This window comes from Rhodnius prolixus, unplaced genomic scaffold (genome assembly GCF_049639745.1).
Source record: "Rhodnius prolixus isolate KJV_2025 unplaced genomic scaffold, Rpr scaffold_4, whole genome shotgun sequence".
Classification (NCBI taxonomy): Eukaryota; Metazoa; Arthropoda; class Insecta; order Hemiptera; family Reduviidae; genus Rhodnius; species Rhodnius prolixus.
Genome location: NW_027411614.1, coordinates 19,222,976 through 19,238,401, shown reverse-complemented (window position 1 = coordinate 19,238,401; position 15,426 = coordinate 19,222,976).

Genomic DNA, 15,426 nt, shown 5'->3' with positions numbered 1-15,426 from the left:
AAAAAAGAAGATAGAAATTGTAATTTTTATCTAGGTTAACAAAAATAATTAAATAAACCACAAATGAAGTTTTTAAGATGAATAGCTGTGTCTGCGCCTATAAAAAGACAATTCGGCGTCCATTGAACATGGAAAATAAGGTTTGCCCAGGAAGTTTGCACTTATTGCAACTAATAAATTGCACTTCTCAGAGATATTTGCACTAAAGAATCATTTGAATATAATGCAAGGCTTCGAGTCCCTTCAAGTTGTAAAGGAGAGTAATATGTTGCTTAAATTCTGAGTTTGATGAACTGAACCACTTTACAGAATGGATTATTTACGTTGAGATTTTTTTAAAAATAGCTTCAACTATTCTTTTTTAACTTTCTATCCTCCTCGCGATAATGTTGGTCTACTTTTTTCTTTTTTTTGCTGAACAATTCGATTAAGAGGACTCTTGGGAGAGATGTTAATCTTCTCTTTAAAATGACATTTCAGGATAATACACGTCTCAGCATGCTTTATATTATAAAGGGCGCTTAAATTGACTGGATTAAATTTGTAGAAAATTTTAAAACTATGGGAAATGCCAAAATTGCTCAATGGATTTCTTATGTTTCTCAGATTTTTTTATTTTTGTAAATGTCTTCTAAATTTTCTCTGAATTTCAAAAGTTGTTATTTGAATAATTAAATGGCATGACTGTAGGACGAGTATGGGGGAGGCGGACGCTAAGAAAGTCCTAGCTTCTGATTGGCCAATCCAAAGGCCCATAATGCATACATCTACCTCTAAGTTCTGATTGGTTCATTATTCAGCGCAAATTATTTTATAGAAAAATGTAGTGTCGATTTTTTATTTTTTTTAAATAATTGTTCCCTCATAGTATTTGATAACTTATCAGAAAAGGTGTTCTATATGTGTTCTAATTTTTTTGGGGGGCAAAATTTATTTTTGACATTTTGAGACGTGCTAACTGGAAAACTCGAAAACTCAAGAGAAGCAGTTAGAGAAAGTCATGTGACGTAGTTCACAGCAGATTTGTTTATGTCTTAATAAAATTAATTAGTATAACAACTGGAATCAATTAATTTACTTTTATCCATACCAGATTTGAGGGAAGAAGATTTGTGGCGTGGAATTGAGAGAAAAGACACGTTTTACAAATTGTTGTAACTATCTGAATGTTGAAAGCTATCAGCGCGCTAAAACTTTAATAGAACGTCTAAACACAGTTAGTAGTTGCTAGTGAAATCAATTTGTAATCCGAGACTGACTGTAGTGATGAATAATTGGGCCGGACTTGTAGGGATCAAAGGACACTATCAGTCTTGCTTCCTCTCACCGTATCTCTTTTGCACTACCGGACCAACGTATCTCCCACATACTTTCAAACATATATCCATGTACACACACACACACAGTGTCAATGTTTCCACTGGCTCTTTCTCACTAATCGAATAAACTGCCTAACTCTCACGTACTCCTCCCCATCAATCTGTTCCTGTTTAGTGCAAGCTTGGACCTGCCAAATAAACATGCCGACATAAAACCTCCTTTATGTTACACTAAACCTCTCTACTCTGGGAAATGTTTGTTCTCTATATTTATGTTATTACCTGTCCTTCACTTCAACCTTTATTAACCACTGTTGTATTCATAAAGTTAATTTCAACACAGTCAAATCTAACTTCGGTTTGTATTATACGAGTATAACCACTAAAACTTGATGGTGTGTTTTTTTTTAAATTTCTAAAAATTTAAAGCCAATTCAAGTAAAATCATGACCCAAAAAATTTTCAACCCTCAATATCTTCTCAACTAATGGATCTGTACTCAAGAAAACTATAGCATACTACTCAGTAAAACAGAGTGTGTAAGAGCACAAAATTTCATACGAATAATCTGTTGTTTACTGTGGGAATTATAAGTGCCCGATTTCACAGCAAAACCATGACCCACAAAAATTTCCACTCTTAATATCTTCTCTACTAATCGATCTGTACTCAAGAAAACTATAGCATACTACTCAGTAAAACAGAGCGTGTGAGAGCACAAAATTTCATACGAATAATCTGTTGTTTACTGTGGGAATTATAAGTGCCCAATTTCAAAGCAAAACCATGACCCACAAAAATTTCCACTCTTAATATCTTCTCTACTAATCGATCTGTACTCAAGAAAACTATAGCATACTACTCAGTAAAACAGAGTGTGTAAGAGCACAAAATTTCATACGAATAATCTGTTGTTTACTGTGGGAATTATAAGTGCCCAATTTCAAAGCAAAACCATGACCCACAAAAATTTCCACTCTTAATATCTTCTCTACTAATCGATCTGTACTCAAGAAAACTATAGCATACTACTCAGTAAAACAGAGTGTGTAAGAGCACAAAATTTCATACGAATAATCTGTTGTTTACTGTGGGAATTATAAGTGCCCGATTTCACAGCAAAACCATGACCCACAAAAATTTCCACTCTTAATATCTTCTCTACTAATCGATCTGTACTCAAGAAAACTATAGCATACTACTCAGTAAAACAGAGTGTGTAAGGGCACAAAATTTCATACAAATAATCTGTTGTTTACTGTGGGAATTATGAGGGTCCAATTTCACAGCAAAACCATGACCCACAAAAATTTCCACTCTTAATATCTTCTCTACTAATCGATCTGTACTCAAGAAAACTATAGCATACTACTTAGTAAAACAGAGTGTGTAAGAGCACAAAATTTCATACGATTAATCTGTTGTTTACTGTGGGAATTATGGGTGCCCGATTTCACAGCAAAACCATGATCCAAAAAAATTTCCTCTCTCAATATCTTCTCAACTAATGGATCTGTACTCAAGAAAACTATAGCATACAACTCAGTAAAACAAAGTGTGTAAGAGCACAAAATTTCATACGAATAATCTGTTGTTTACTGTGGGAATTATAAGTGCCCCATTTCTCAGCAAAACCATGACCCACAAAAATTTCCACTCTTAATATCTTCTCAACTAATGAATCTGTACTCAAGAAAACTACAGCATACTACTCAGTAAAACAGAGTGTGTAAGAGCACAAAAATTCATACGAATAATATGTTGTTTACTGTGGGAATTATAAGTGCCCAATTTCACTGCAAAACCATGACCCACAAAAATTTCCACTCACAATATCTTCTTAATTAATGGATCTGTACTCAAGAAAACTATAGCACACTACTCAGTAAAACAGAGTGTGTAAGAGCACAAAAATTCATACGAATAATATGTTGTTTACTGTGGGAACTATGAGTGCCCAATTTCACAGAAAAACCATGACCCAAAAAAATTTCCACTCTCAAAATCTTCTCAACTAATGGATCTGTACTCACGAAAACTATAGAATACTACTCAGTAAAACAGAGTGTGTAAGGGCACAAAATTTCATACAAATAATCTGTTGTTTACTGTGGGAATTATGAGGGTCCAATTTCACAGCAAAACCATGACCCACAAAAATTTCCACTCTTAATATCTTCTCTACTAATCGATCTGTACTCAAGAAAACTATAGCATACTACTTAGTAAAACAGAGTGTGTAAGAGCACAAAATTTCATACGATTAATCTGTTGTTTACTGTGGGAATTATAAGTGCCCAATTTCACAGTAAAACCATGACCCAAAAAAATTTCCTTTCTCAATATCTTCTTAATTAATGGATCTGTACTCAAGAAAACTATAGCATACTACTCAGTAAAACAGAGTGGGTAAGAGCACAAAATTTCATACGAATAATCTGTTGTTTACTGTGGGAATTATAAGTGCCCGATTTCACAGCAAAACCATGACCCACAAAAATTTCCACTCTTAATATCTTCTCTACTAATCGATCTGTACTCAAGAAAACTATAGGATACTACTCAGTAAAACAGAGTGTGTAAGAGCACAAAAATTCATACGAATAATATGTTGTTTACTGTGGGAATTATAAGTGCCCAATTTCACTGCAAAACCATGACCCAAAAAAATTTCCACTCACAATATCTTCTTAATTAATGGATCTGTACTCAAGAAAACTATAGCACACTACTCAGTAAAACAGAGTGTGTAAGAGCACAAAAATTCATACGAATAATATGTTGTTTACTGTGGGAACTATGAGTGCCCAATTTCACAGAAAAACCATGACCCAAAAAAATTTCCACTCTCAAAATCTTCTCAACTAATGGATCTGTACTCACGAAAACTATAGAATACTACTCAGTAAAACAGAGTGTGTAAGGGCACAAAATTTCATACAAATAATCTGTTGTTTACTGTGGGAATTATGAGGGTCCAATTTCACAGCAAAACCATGACCCACAAAAATTTCCACTCTTAATATCTTCTCTACTAATCGATCTGTACTCAAGAAAACTATAGCATACTACTTAGTAAAACAGAGTGTGTAAGAGCACAAAATTTCATACGATTAATCTGTTGTTTACTGTGGGAATTATAAGTGCCCAATTTCACAGTAAAACCATGACCCAAAAAAATTTCCTTTCTCAATATCTTCTTAATTAATGGATCTGTACTCAAGAAAACTATAGCATACTACTCAGTAAAACAGAGTGGGTAAGAGCACAAAATTTCATACGAATAATCTGTTGTTTACTGTGGGAATTATAAGTGCCCGATTTCACAGCAAAACCATGACCCACAAAAATTTCCACTCTTAATATCTTCTCTACTAATCGATCTGTACTCAAGAAAACTATAGCATACTACTCAGTAAAACAGAGTGTGTAAGAGCACAAAATTTCATACGATTAATCTGTTGTTTACTGTGGGAATTATAAGTGCCCAATTTCACAGCAAAACCATGACCCACAAAAATTTCCACTCTTAATATCTTCTCTACTAATCGATCTGTACTCAAGAAAACTATAGCATACTACTCAGTAAAACAGAGTGTGTAAGAGCACAAAATTTCATACGAATAATCTGTTGTTTACTGTGGGAATTATAAGTGCCCAATTTCACAGCAAAACCACGACCCACAAAAATTTCCACTCTTAATATCTTCTCTACTAATCGATCTGCACTCAAGAAAACTATAGCATACTACTCAGTAAAACAGAGTGTGTAAGAGCACAAAATTTCATACGAATAATCTGTTGTTTACTGTGGGAATTATAAGTGCCCCATTTCACAGCAAAACCATGACCCACAAAAATTTCAACTCTTAATATCTTCTCTACTAATCGATCTGTACTCAAGAAAACTATAGCATACTACTCAGTAAAACAGAGTGTGTAAGAGCACAAAATTTCATACGAATAATCTGTTGTTTACTGTGGGAATTATAAGTGACCAATTTCAAAGCAAAACCATGACCCAAAAAAATTTCCACTCTTAATATCTTCTCTACTAATCGATCTGTACTCAAGAAAACTATAGCATACTACTCAGTAAAACAGAGTGTGTAAGAGCACAAAATTTCATACGAATAATCTGTTGTTTACTGTGGGAATTATAAGTGCCCAATTTCAAAGCAAAACCATGACCCACAAAAATTTCCACTCTTAATATCTTCTCTACTAATCGATCTGTACTCAAGAAAACTATAGCATACTACTCAGTAAAACAGAGTGTGTAACAGCACAGAATTTCATACGAATAATCTGTTGTTTACTGTGGGAATTATAAGTGACCAATTTCAAAGCAAAACCATGACCCACAAAAATTTCCACTCTCAATATCTTCTCAACTAATGAATCTGTACTCAAGAAAACTATAGCATACTACTCAGTAAAACAGAGTGTGTAAGAGCACAAAATTTCATACGAATAATATGTTGTTTACTGTGGGAATTATGAGTGCCCAATTTCACAGCAAAACCATGATCCAAAAAAATTTCCTCTCTCAATATCTTCTCAACTAATGGATCTGTACTCAAGAAAACTATAGCATACAACTCAGTAAAACAAAGTGTGTAAGAGCACAAAATTTCATACGAATAATCTGTTGTTTACTGTGGGAATTATAAGTGCCCCATTTCTCAGCAAAACCATGACCCACAAAAATTTCCACTCTTAATATCTTCTCAACTAATGAATCTGTACTCAAGAAAACTACAGCATACTACTCAGTAAAACAGAGTGTGTAAGAGCACAAAAATTCATACGAATAATATGTTGTTTACTGTGGGAATTATAAGTGCCCAATTTCACTGCAAAACCATGACCCACAAAAATTTCCACTCACAATATCTTCTTAATTAATGGATCTGTACTCAAGAAAACTATAGCACACTACTCAGTAAAACAGAGTGTGTAAGAGCACAAAAATTCATACGAATAATATGTTGTTTACTGTGGGAACTATGAGTGCCCAATTTCACAGAAAAACCATGACCCAAAAAAATTTCCACTCTCAAAATCTTCTCAACTAATGGATCTGTACTCACGAAAACTATAGAATACTACTCAGTAAAACAGAGTGTGTAAGGGCACAAAATTTCATACAAATAATCTGTTGTTTACTGTGGGAATTATGAGGGTCCAATTTCACAGCAAAACCATGACCCACAAAAATTTCCACTCTTAATATCTTCTCTACTAATCGATCTGTACTCAAGAAAACTATAGCATACTACTTAGTAAAACAGAGTGTGTAAGAGCACAAAATTTCATACGATTAATCTGTTGTTTACTGTGGGAATTATAAGTGCCCAATTTCACAGTAAAACCATGACCCAAAAAAATTTCCTTTCTCAATATCTTCTTAATTAATGGATCTGTACTCAAGAAAACTATAGCATACTACTCAGTAAAACAGAGTGGGTAAGAGCACAAAATTTCATACGAATAATCTGTTGTTTACTGTGGGAATTATAAGTGCCCGATTTCACAGCAAAACCATGACCCACAAAAATTTCCACTCTTAATATCTTCTCTACTAATCGATCTGTACTCAAGAAAACTATAGGATACTACTCAGTAAAACAGAGTGTGTAAGAGCACAAAAATTCATACGAATAATATGTTGTTTACTGTGGGAATTATAAGTGCCCAATTTCACTGCAAAACCATGACCCAAAAAAATTTCCACTCACAATATCTTCTTAATTAATGGATCTGTACTCAAGAAAACTATAGCACACTACTCAGTAAAACAGAGTGTGTAAGAGCACAAAAATTCATACGAATAATATGTTGTTTACTGTGGGAACTATGAGTGCCCAATTTCACAGAAAAACCATGACCCAAAAAAATTTCCACTCTCAAAATCTTCTCAACTAATGGATCTGTACTCACGAAAACTATAGAATACTACTCAGTAAAACAGAGTGTGTAAGGGCACAAAATTTCATACAAATAATCTGTTGTTTACTGTGGGAATTATGAGGGTCCAATTTCACAGCAAAACCATGACCCACAAAAATTTCCACTCTTAATATCTTCTCTACTAATCGATCTGTACTCAAGAAAACTATAGCATACTACTTAGTAAAACAGAGTGTGTAAGAGCACAAAATTTCATACGATTAATCTGTTGTTTACTGTGGGAATTATAAGTGCCCAATTTCACAGTAAAACCATGACCCAAAAAAATTTCCTTTCTCAATATCTTCTTAATTAATGGATCTGTACTCAAGAAAACTATAGCATACTACTCAGTAAAACAGAGTGGGTAAGAGCACAAAATTTCATACGAATAATCTGTTGTTTACTGTGGGAATTATAAGTGCCCGATTTCACAGCAAAACCATGACCCACAAAAATTTCCACTCTTAATATCTTCTCTACTAATCGATCTGTACTCAAGAAAACTATAGCATACTACTCAGTAAAACAGAGTGTGTAAGAGCACAAAATTTCATACGATTAATCTGTTGTTTACTGTGGGAATTATAAGTGCCCAATTTCACAGCAAAACCATGACCCACAAAAATTTCCACTCTTAATATCTTCTCTACTAATCGATCTGTACTCAAGAAAACTATAGCATACTACTCAGTAAAACAGAGTGTGTAAGAGCACAAAATTTCATACGAATAATCTGTTGTTTACTGTGGGAATTATAAGTGCCCAATTTCACAGCAAAACCACGACCCACAAAAATTTCCACTCTTAATATCTTCTCTACTAATCGATCTGCACTCAAGAAAACTATAGCATACTACTCAGTAAAACAGAGTGTGTAAGAGCACAAAATTTCATACGAATAATCTGTTGTTTACTGTGGGAATTATAAGTGCCCCATTTCACAGCAAAACCATGACCCACAAAAATTTCAACTCTTAATATCTTCTCTACTAATCGATCTGTACTCAAGAAAACTATAGCATACTACTCAGTAAAACAGAGTGTGTAAGAGCACAAAATTTCATACGAATAATCTGTTGTTTACTGTGGGAATTATAAGTGACCAATTTCAAAGCAAAACCATGACCCAAAAAAATTTCCACTCTTAATATCTTCTCTACTAATCGATCTGTACTCAAGAAAACTATAGCATACTACTCAGTAAAACAGAGTGTGTAAGAGCACAAAATTTCATACGAATAATCTGTTGTTTACTGTGGGAATTATAAGTGCCCAATTTCAAAGCAAAACCATGACCCACAAAAATTTCCACTCTTAATATCTTCTCTACTAATCGATCTGTACTCAAGAAAACTATAGCATACTACTCAGTAAAACAGAGTGTGTAACAGCACAGAATTTCATACGAATAATCTGTTGTTTACTGTGGGAATTATAAGTGACCAATTTCAAAGCAAAACCATGACCCACAAAAATTTCCACTCTCAATATCTTCTCAACTAATGAATCTGTACTCAAGAAAACTATAGCATACTACTCAGTAAAACAGAGTGTGTAAGAGCACAAAATTTCATACGAATAATATGTTGTTTACTGTGGGAATTATGAGTGCCCAATTTCACAGCAAAACCATGACCCAAAAAAATTTCCACTCTCAATATCTTCTCAACTAATGAATCTGTACTCAAGAAAACTATAGCATACAACTCAGTAAAATAAAGTGTGTAAGAGCACAAAATTTTATACGAATAATCTGTTGTTTACTGTGGGAATTATAAGTGCCCAATTTCACAGCAAAACCATGACCCAAAAAAATTTCCACTCTCAATATCTTCTTAATTAATGGATCTGTACTCAAGAAAACTATAGCATACTACTCAGTAAAACAGAGTGTGTAAGAGCACAAAAATTCATACGAATAATATGTTGTTTACTGAGGGAATTATGAGTGCCCAATTTCACAGCAAAACCATGACCCAAAAAAATTTCCACTCTCAATATCTTCTCAACTAATGAATCTGTACTCAAGAAAACTATAGCATACTACTCAGTAAAACAGAGTGTGTAAGAGTACAAAAATTCATACGAATAATATGTTGTTTACTGTGGGAATTATGAGTGCCCAATTTCACAGCAAAACCATGACCAAAAAAATTTCCACTCTCAATATCTTCTCAACTAATGAATCTGTACTCAAGAAAACTATAGCATACTACTCAGTAAAACAGAGTGTGTAAGAGCACAAAAATTCATACGAATAATATGTTGTTTACTGTGGGAATTATAAGTGCCCGATTTCACAGCAAAACCATGACCCACAAAAATTTCCACTCTTAATATCTTCTCTACTAATCGATCTGTACTCAAGAAAACTATAGCATACTACTCAGTAAAACAGAGTGTGTAAGAGCACAAAATTTCATACGATTAATCTGTTGTTTACTGTGGGAATTATAAGTGCCCAATTTCACAGCAAAACCATGACCCACAAAAATTTCCACTCTTAATATCTTCTCTACTAATCGATCTGTACTCAAGAAAACTATAGCATACTACTCAGTAAAACAGAGTGTGTAAGAGCACAAAATTTCATACGAATAATCTGTTGTTTACTGTGGGAATTATAAGTGCCCAATTTCACAGCAAAACCACGACCCACAAAAATTTCCACTCTTAATATCTTCTCTACTAATCGATCTGCACTCAAGAAAACTATAGCATACTACTCAGTAAAACAGAGTGTGTAAGAGCACAAAATTTCATACGAATAATCTGTTGTTTACTGTGGGAATTATAAGTGCCCCATTTCACAGCAAAACCATGACCCACAAAAATTTCAACTCTTAATATCTTCTCTACTAATCGATCTGTACTCAAGAAAACTATAGCATACTACTCAGTAAAACAGAGTGTGTAAGAGCACAAAATTTCATACGAATAATCTGTTGTTTACTGTGGGAATTATAAGTGACCAATTTCAAAGCAAAACCATGACCCAAAAAAATTTCCACTCTTAATATCTTCTCTACTAATCGATCTGTACTCAAGAAAACTATAGCATACTACTCAGTAAAACAGAGTGTGTAAGAGCACAAAATTTCATACGAATAATCTGTTGTTTACTGTGGGAATTATAAGTGCCCAATTTCAAAGCAAAACCATGACCCACAAAAATTTCCACTCTTAATATCTTCTCTACTAATCGATCTGTACTCAAGAAAACTATAGCATACTACTCAGTAAAACAGAGTGTGTAACAGCACAGAATTTCATACGAATAATCTGTTGTTTACTGTGGGAATTATAAGTGACCAATTTCAAAGCAAAACCATGACCCACAAAAATTTCCACTCTCAATATCTTCTCAACTAATGAATCTGTACTCAAGAAAACTATAGCATACTACTCAGTAAAACAGAGTGTGTAAGAGCACAAAATTTCATACGAATAATATGTTGTTTACTGTGGGAATTATGAGTGCCCAATTTCACAGCAAAACCATGACCCAAAAAAATTTCCACTCTCAATATCTTCTCAACTAATGAATCTGTACTCAAGAAAACTATAGCATACAACTCAGTAAAATAAAGTGTGTAAGAGCACAAAATTTTATACGAATAATCTGTTGTTTACTGTGGGAATTATAAGTGCCCAATTTCACAGCAAAACCATGACCCAAAAAAATTTCAACTCTCAATATCTTCTTAATTAATGGATCTGTACTCAAGAAAACTATAGCATACTACTCAGTAAAACAGAGTGTGTAAGAGCACAAAAATTCATACGAATAATATGTTGTTTACTGAGGGAATTATGAGTGCCCAATTTCACAGCAAAACCATGACCCAAAAAAATTCCAACTCTCAATATCTTCTCAACTAATGAATCTGTACTCAAGAAAACTATAGCATACTACTCAGTAAAACAGAGTGTGTAAGAGTACAAAAATTCATACGAATAATATGTTGTTTACTGTGGGAATTATGAGTGCCCAATTTCACAGCAAAACCATGACCAAAAAAATTTCCACTCTCAATATCTTCTCAACTAATGAATCTGTACTCAAGAAAACTATAGCATACTACTCAGTAAAACAGAGTGTGTAAGAGCACAAAAATTCATACGAATAATATGTTGTTTACTGTGGGAATTATAAGTGCCCAATTTCACTGCAAAACCATGACTCACAAAAATTTCCACTCTCAATATCTTCTTAATTATAGGATCTGTACTCAAGAAAACTATAGCATACTACTCAGTAAAACAGAGTGTGTAAGAGCACAAAAATTCATACGAATAATATGTTGTTTACTGTGGGAATTATGAGTGCCCAATTTCACAGCAAAACCATGACCCAAAAAAATTTCCACTCTCAATATCTTCTCAACTAATGAATCTGTACTCATGAAAACTATAGCATACTACTCAGTAAAACAGAGTGTGTAAGAGCACAAAAATTCATACGAATAATATGTTGTTTACTGTGGGAATTATGAGTGCCCAATTTCACAGCAAAACCATGACCCAAAAAAATTTCCACTCTCAATATCTTCTCAACTAATGAATCTGTACTCAAGAAAACTATAGCATACTACTCAGTAAAACAGAGTGTGTAAGAGCACAAAATTTCATACGAATAATCTGTTGTTTACTGTGGGAATTATAAGTGCCAAATTTCACAGCAAAACCATGACCCAAAAAAATTTCCACTCTCAATAACTTCTCAACTAATGGATCTGTACTCACGAAAACTATAGAATACTACTCAGTAAAACAGAGTGTGTAAGGGCACAAAATTTCATACGAATAATCTGTTGTTTACTGTGGGAATTATGAGTGCCCAATTTCACAGCAAAACCATGACCCAAAAAAATTTCCACTCTCAATATCTTCTCAACTAATGAATCTGTACTCAAGAAAACTATAGAATACTATTCAGTAAAACAGAGTGTGTAAGAGCACAAAAATTCATACGAATAATATGTTGTTTACTGTGGGAATTATGAGTGCCCAATTTCACAGCAAAACCATGACCCAAAAAAATTTCCACTCTCAATATCTTCTCAACTAATGAATCTGTACTCAAGAAAACTATAGCATACAACTCAGTAAAACAAAGTGTGTAAGAGCACAAAATTTCATACGAATAATCTGTTGTTTACTGTGGGAATTATAAGTGCCCAATTTCACCGCAAAACCATGACCCACAAAAATTTCCACTCTCAATATCTTCTCAACTAATGAATCTGTACTCAAGAAAACTAAAGCATACTACTCAGTAAAACAGAGTGTGTAAGAGCACAAAATTTCATACGAATAATATGTTGTTTACTGTGGGAATTATGAGTGCCCAATTTCACAGCAAAACCATGACCCAAAAAAATTTCCACTCTCAATATCTTCTCAACTAATGAATCTGTACTCAAGAAAACTATAGCATACAACTCAGTAAAACAATGTGTGTAAGAGCACAAAATTTTATACGAATAATCTGTTGTTTACTGTGGGAATTATAAGTGCCCAATTTCACAGCAAAACCATGACCCACAAAAATTTCCACTCTCAATATCTTCTTAATTAATGGATCTGTACTCAAGAAAACTATAGCATACTACTCAGTAAAACAGAGTGTGTAAGAGCACAAAAATTCATACGAATAATATGTTGTTTACTGAGGGAATTATGAGTGCCTAATTTCACAGCAAAACCATGACCCAAAAAAATTTCCACTCTCAATATCTTCTCAACTAATGAATCTGTACTCAAGAAAACTATAGCATACTACTCAGTAAAACAGAGTGTGTAAGAGTACAAAAATTCATACGAATAATATGTTGTTTACTGTGGGAATTATGAGTGCCCAATTTCACAGCAAAACCATGACCCAAAAAAATTTCCACTCTCAATATCTTCTCAACTAATGAATCTGTACTCAAGAAAACTATAGCATACTACTCAGTAAAACAGAGTGTGTAAGAGCACAAAAATTCATACGAATAATATGTTGTTTACTGTGGGAATTATAAGTGCCCAATTTCACTGCAAAACCATGACTCACAAAAATTTCCACTCTCAATATCTTCTTAATTAATGGATCTGTACTCAAGAAAACTATAGCATACTACTCAGTAAAACAGAGTGTGTAAGAGCACAAAAATTCATACGAATAATATGTTGTTTACTGTGGGAATTATGAGTGCCCAATTTCACAGCAAAACCATGACCCAAAAAAATTTCCACTCTCAATATCTTCTCAACTAATGAATCTGTACTCATGAAAACTATAGCATACTACTCAGTAAAACAGATTGTGTAAGAGCACAAAAATTCATACGAATAATATGTTGTTTACTGTGGGAATTATGAGTGCCCAATTTCACAGCAAAACCATGACCCAAAAAAATTTCCACTCTCAATATCTTCTCAACTAATGAATCTGTACTCAAGAAAACTATAGCATACTACTCAGTAAAACAGAGTGTGTAAGAGCACAAAATTTCATACGAATAATCTGTTGTTTACTGTGGGAATTATAAGTGCCAAATTTCACAGCAAAACCATGACCCAAAAAAATTTCCACTCTCAATATCTTCTCAACTAATGGATCTGTACTCACGAAAACTATAGAATACTACTCAGTAAAACAGAGTGTGTAAGGGCACAAAATTTCATACGAATAATCTGTTGTTTACTGTGGGAATTATAAGTGCCCCATTTCTCAGCAAAACCATGACCCAAAAAAATTTCCACTCTTAATATCTTCTCTACTAATCGATCTGTACTCAAGAAAACTATAGCATACTACTCAGTAAAACAGAGTGTGTAAGAGCACAAAATTTCATACGAATAATCTGTTGTTTACTGTGGGAATTCTAAGTGCCCAATTTCAAAGCAAAACCATGACCCACAAAAATTTCCACTCTTAATATCTTCTCTACTAATCGATCTGTACTCAAGAAAACTATAGCATACTACTCAGTAAAACAGAGTGTGTAAGAGCACAAAATTTCATACGATTAATCTGTTGTTTACTGTGGGAATTATAAGTGCCCAATTTCACGGCAAAACCATGACCCACAAAAATTTCCACTCTTAATATCTTCTCTACTAATCGATCTGTACTCAAGAAAACTATAGCATACTACTCAGTAAAACAGAGTGTGTAAGAGCGCAAAATTTCATACGAATAATCTGTTGTTTACTGTGGGAATTATAAGTGCCCAATTTCACAGCAAAACCACGACCCACAAAAATTTCCACTCTTAATATCTTCTCTACTAATCGATCTGCACTCAAGAAAACTATAGCGTACTACTCAGTAAAACAGAGTGTGTAAGAGCACAAAATTTCATACGAATAATCTGTTGTTTACTGTGGGAATTATAAGTGCCCCATTTCACAGCAAAACCATGACCCACAAAAATTTCAACTCTTAATATCTTCTCTACTAATCGATCTGTACTCAAGAAAACTATAGCATACTACTCAGTAAAACAGAGTGTGTAAGAGCACAAAATTTCATACGAATAATCTGTTGTTTACTGTGGGAATTATAAGTGCCCCATTTCTCAGCAAAACCATGACCCAAAAAAATTTCCACTCTTAATATCTTCTCTACTAATCGATCTGTACTCAAGAAAACTATAGCATACTACTCAGTAAAACAGAGTGTGTAAGAGCACAAAATTTCATACGAATAATCTGTTGTTTACTGTGGGAATTATAAGTGCCCAATTTCAAAGCAAAACCATGACCCACAAAAATTTCCACTCTTAATATCTTCTCTACTAATCGATCTGTACTCAAGAAAACTATAGCATACTACTCAGTAAAACAGAGTGTGTAACAGCACAGAATTTCATACGAATAATCTGTTGTTTACTGTGGGAATTATAAGTGACCAATTTCAAAGCAAAACCATGACCCACAAAAATTTCCACTCTCAATATCTTCTCAACTAATGAATCTGTACTCAAGAAAACTATAGCATACTACTCAGTAAAACAGAGTGTGTAAGAGCACAAAATTTCATACGAATAATATGTTGTTTACTGTGGGAATTATGAGTGCCCAATTTCACAGCAAAACCATGACCCAAAAAAATTTCCACTCTCAATATCTTCTCAACTAATGAATCTGTACTCAAGAAAAC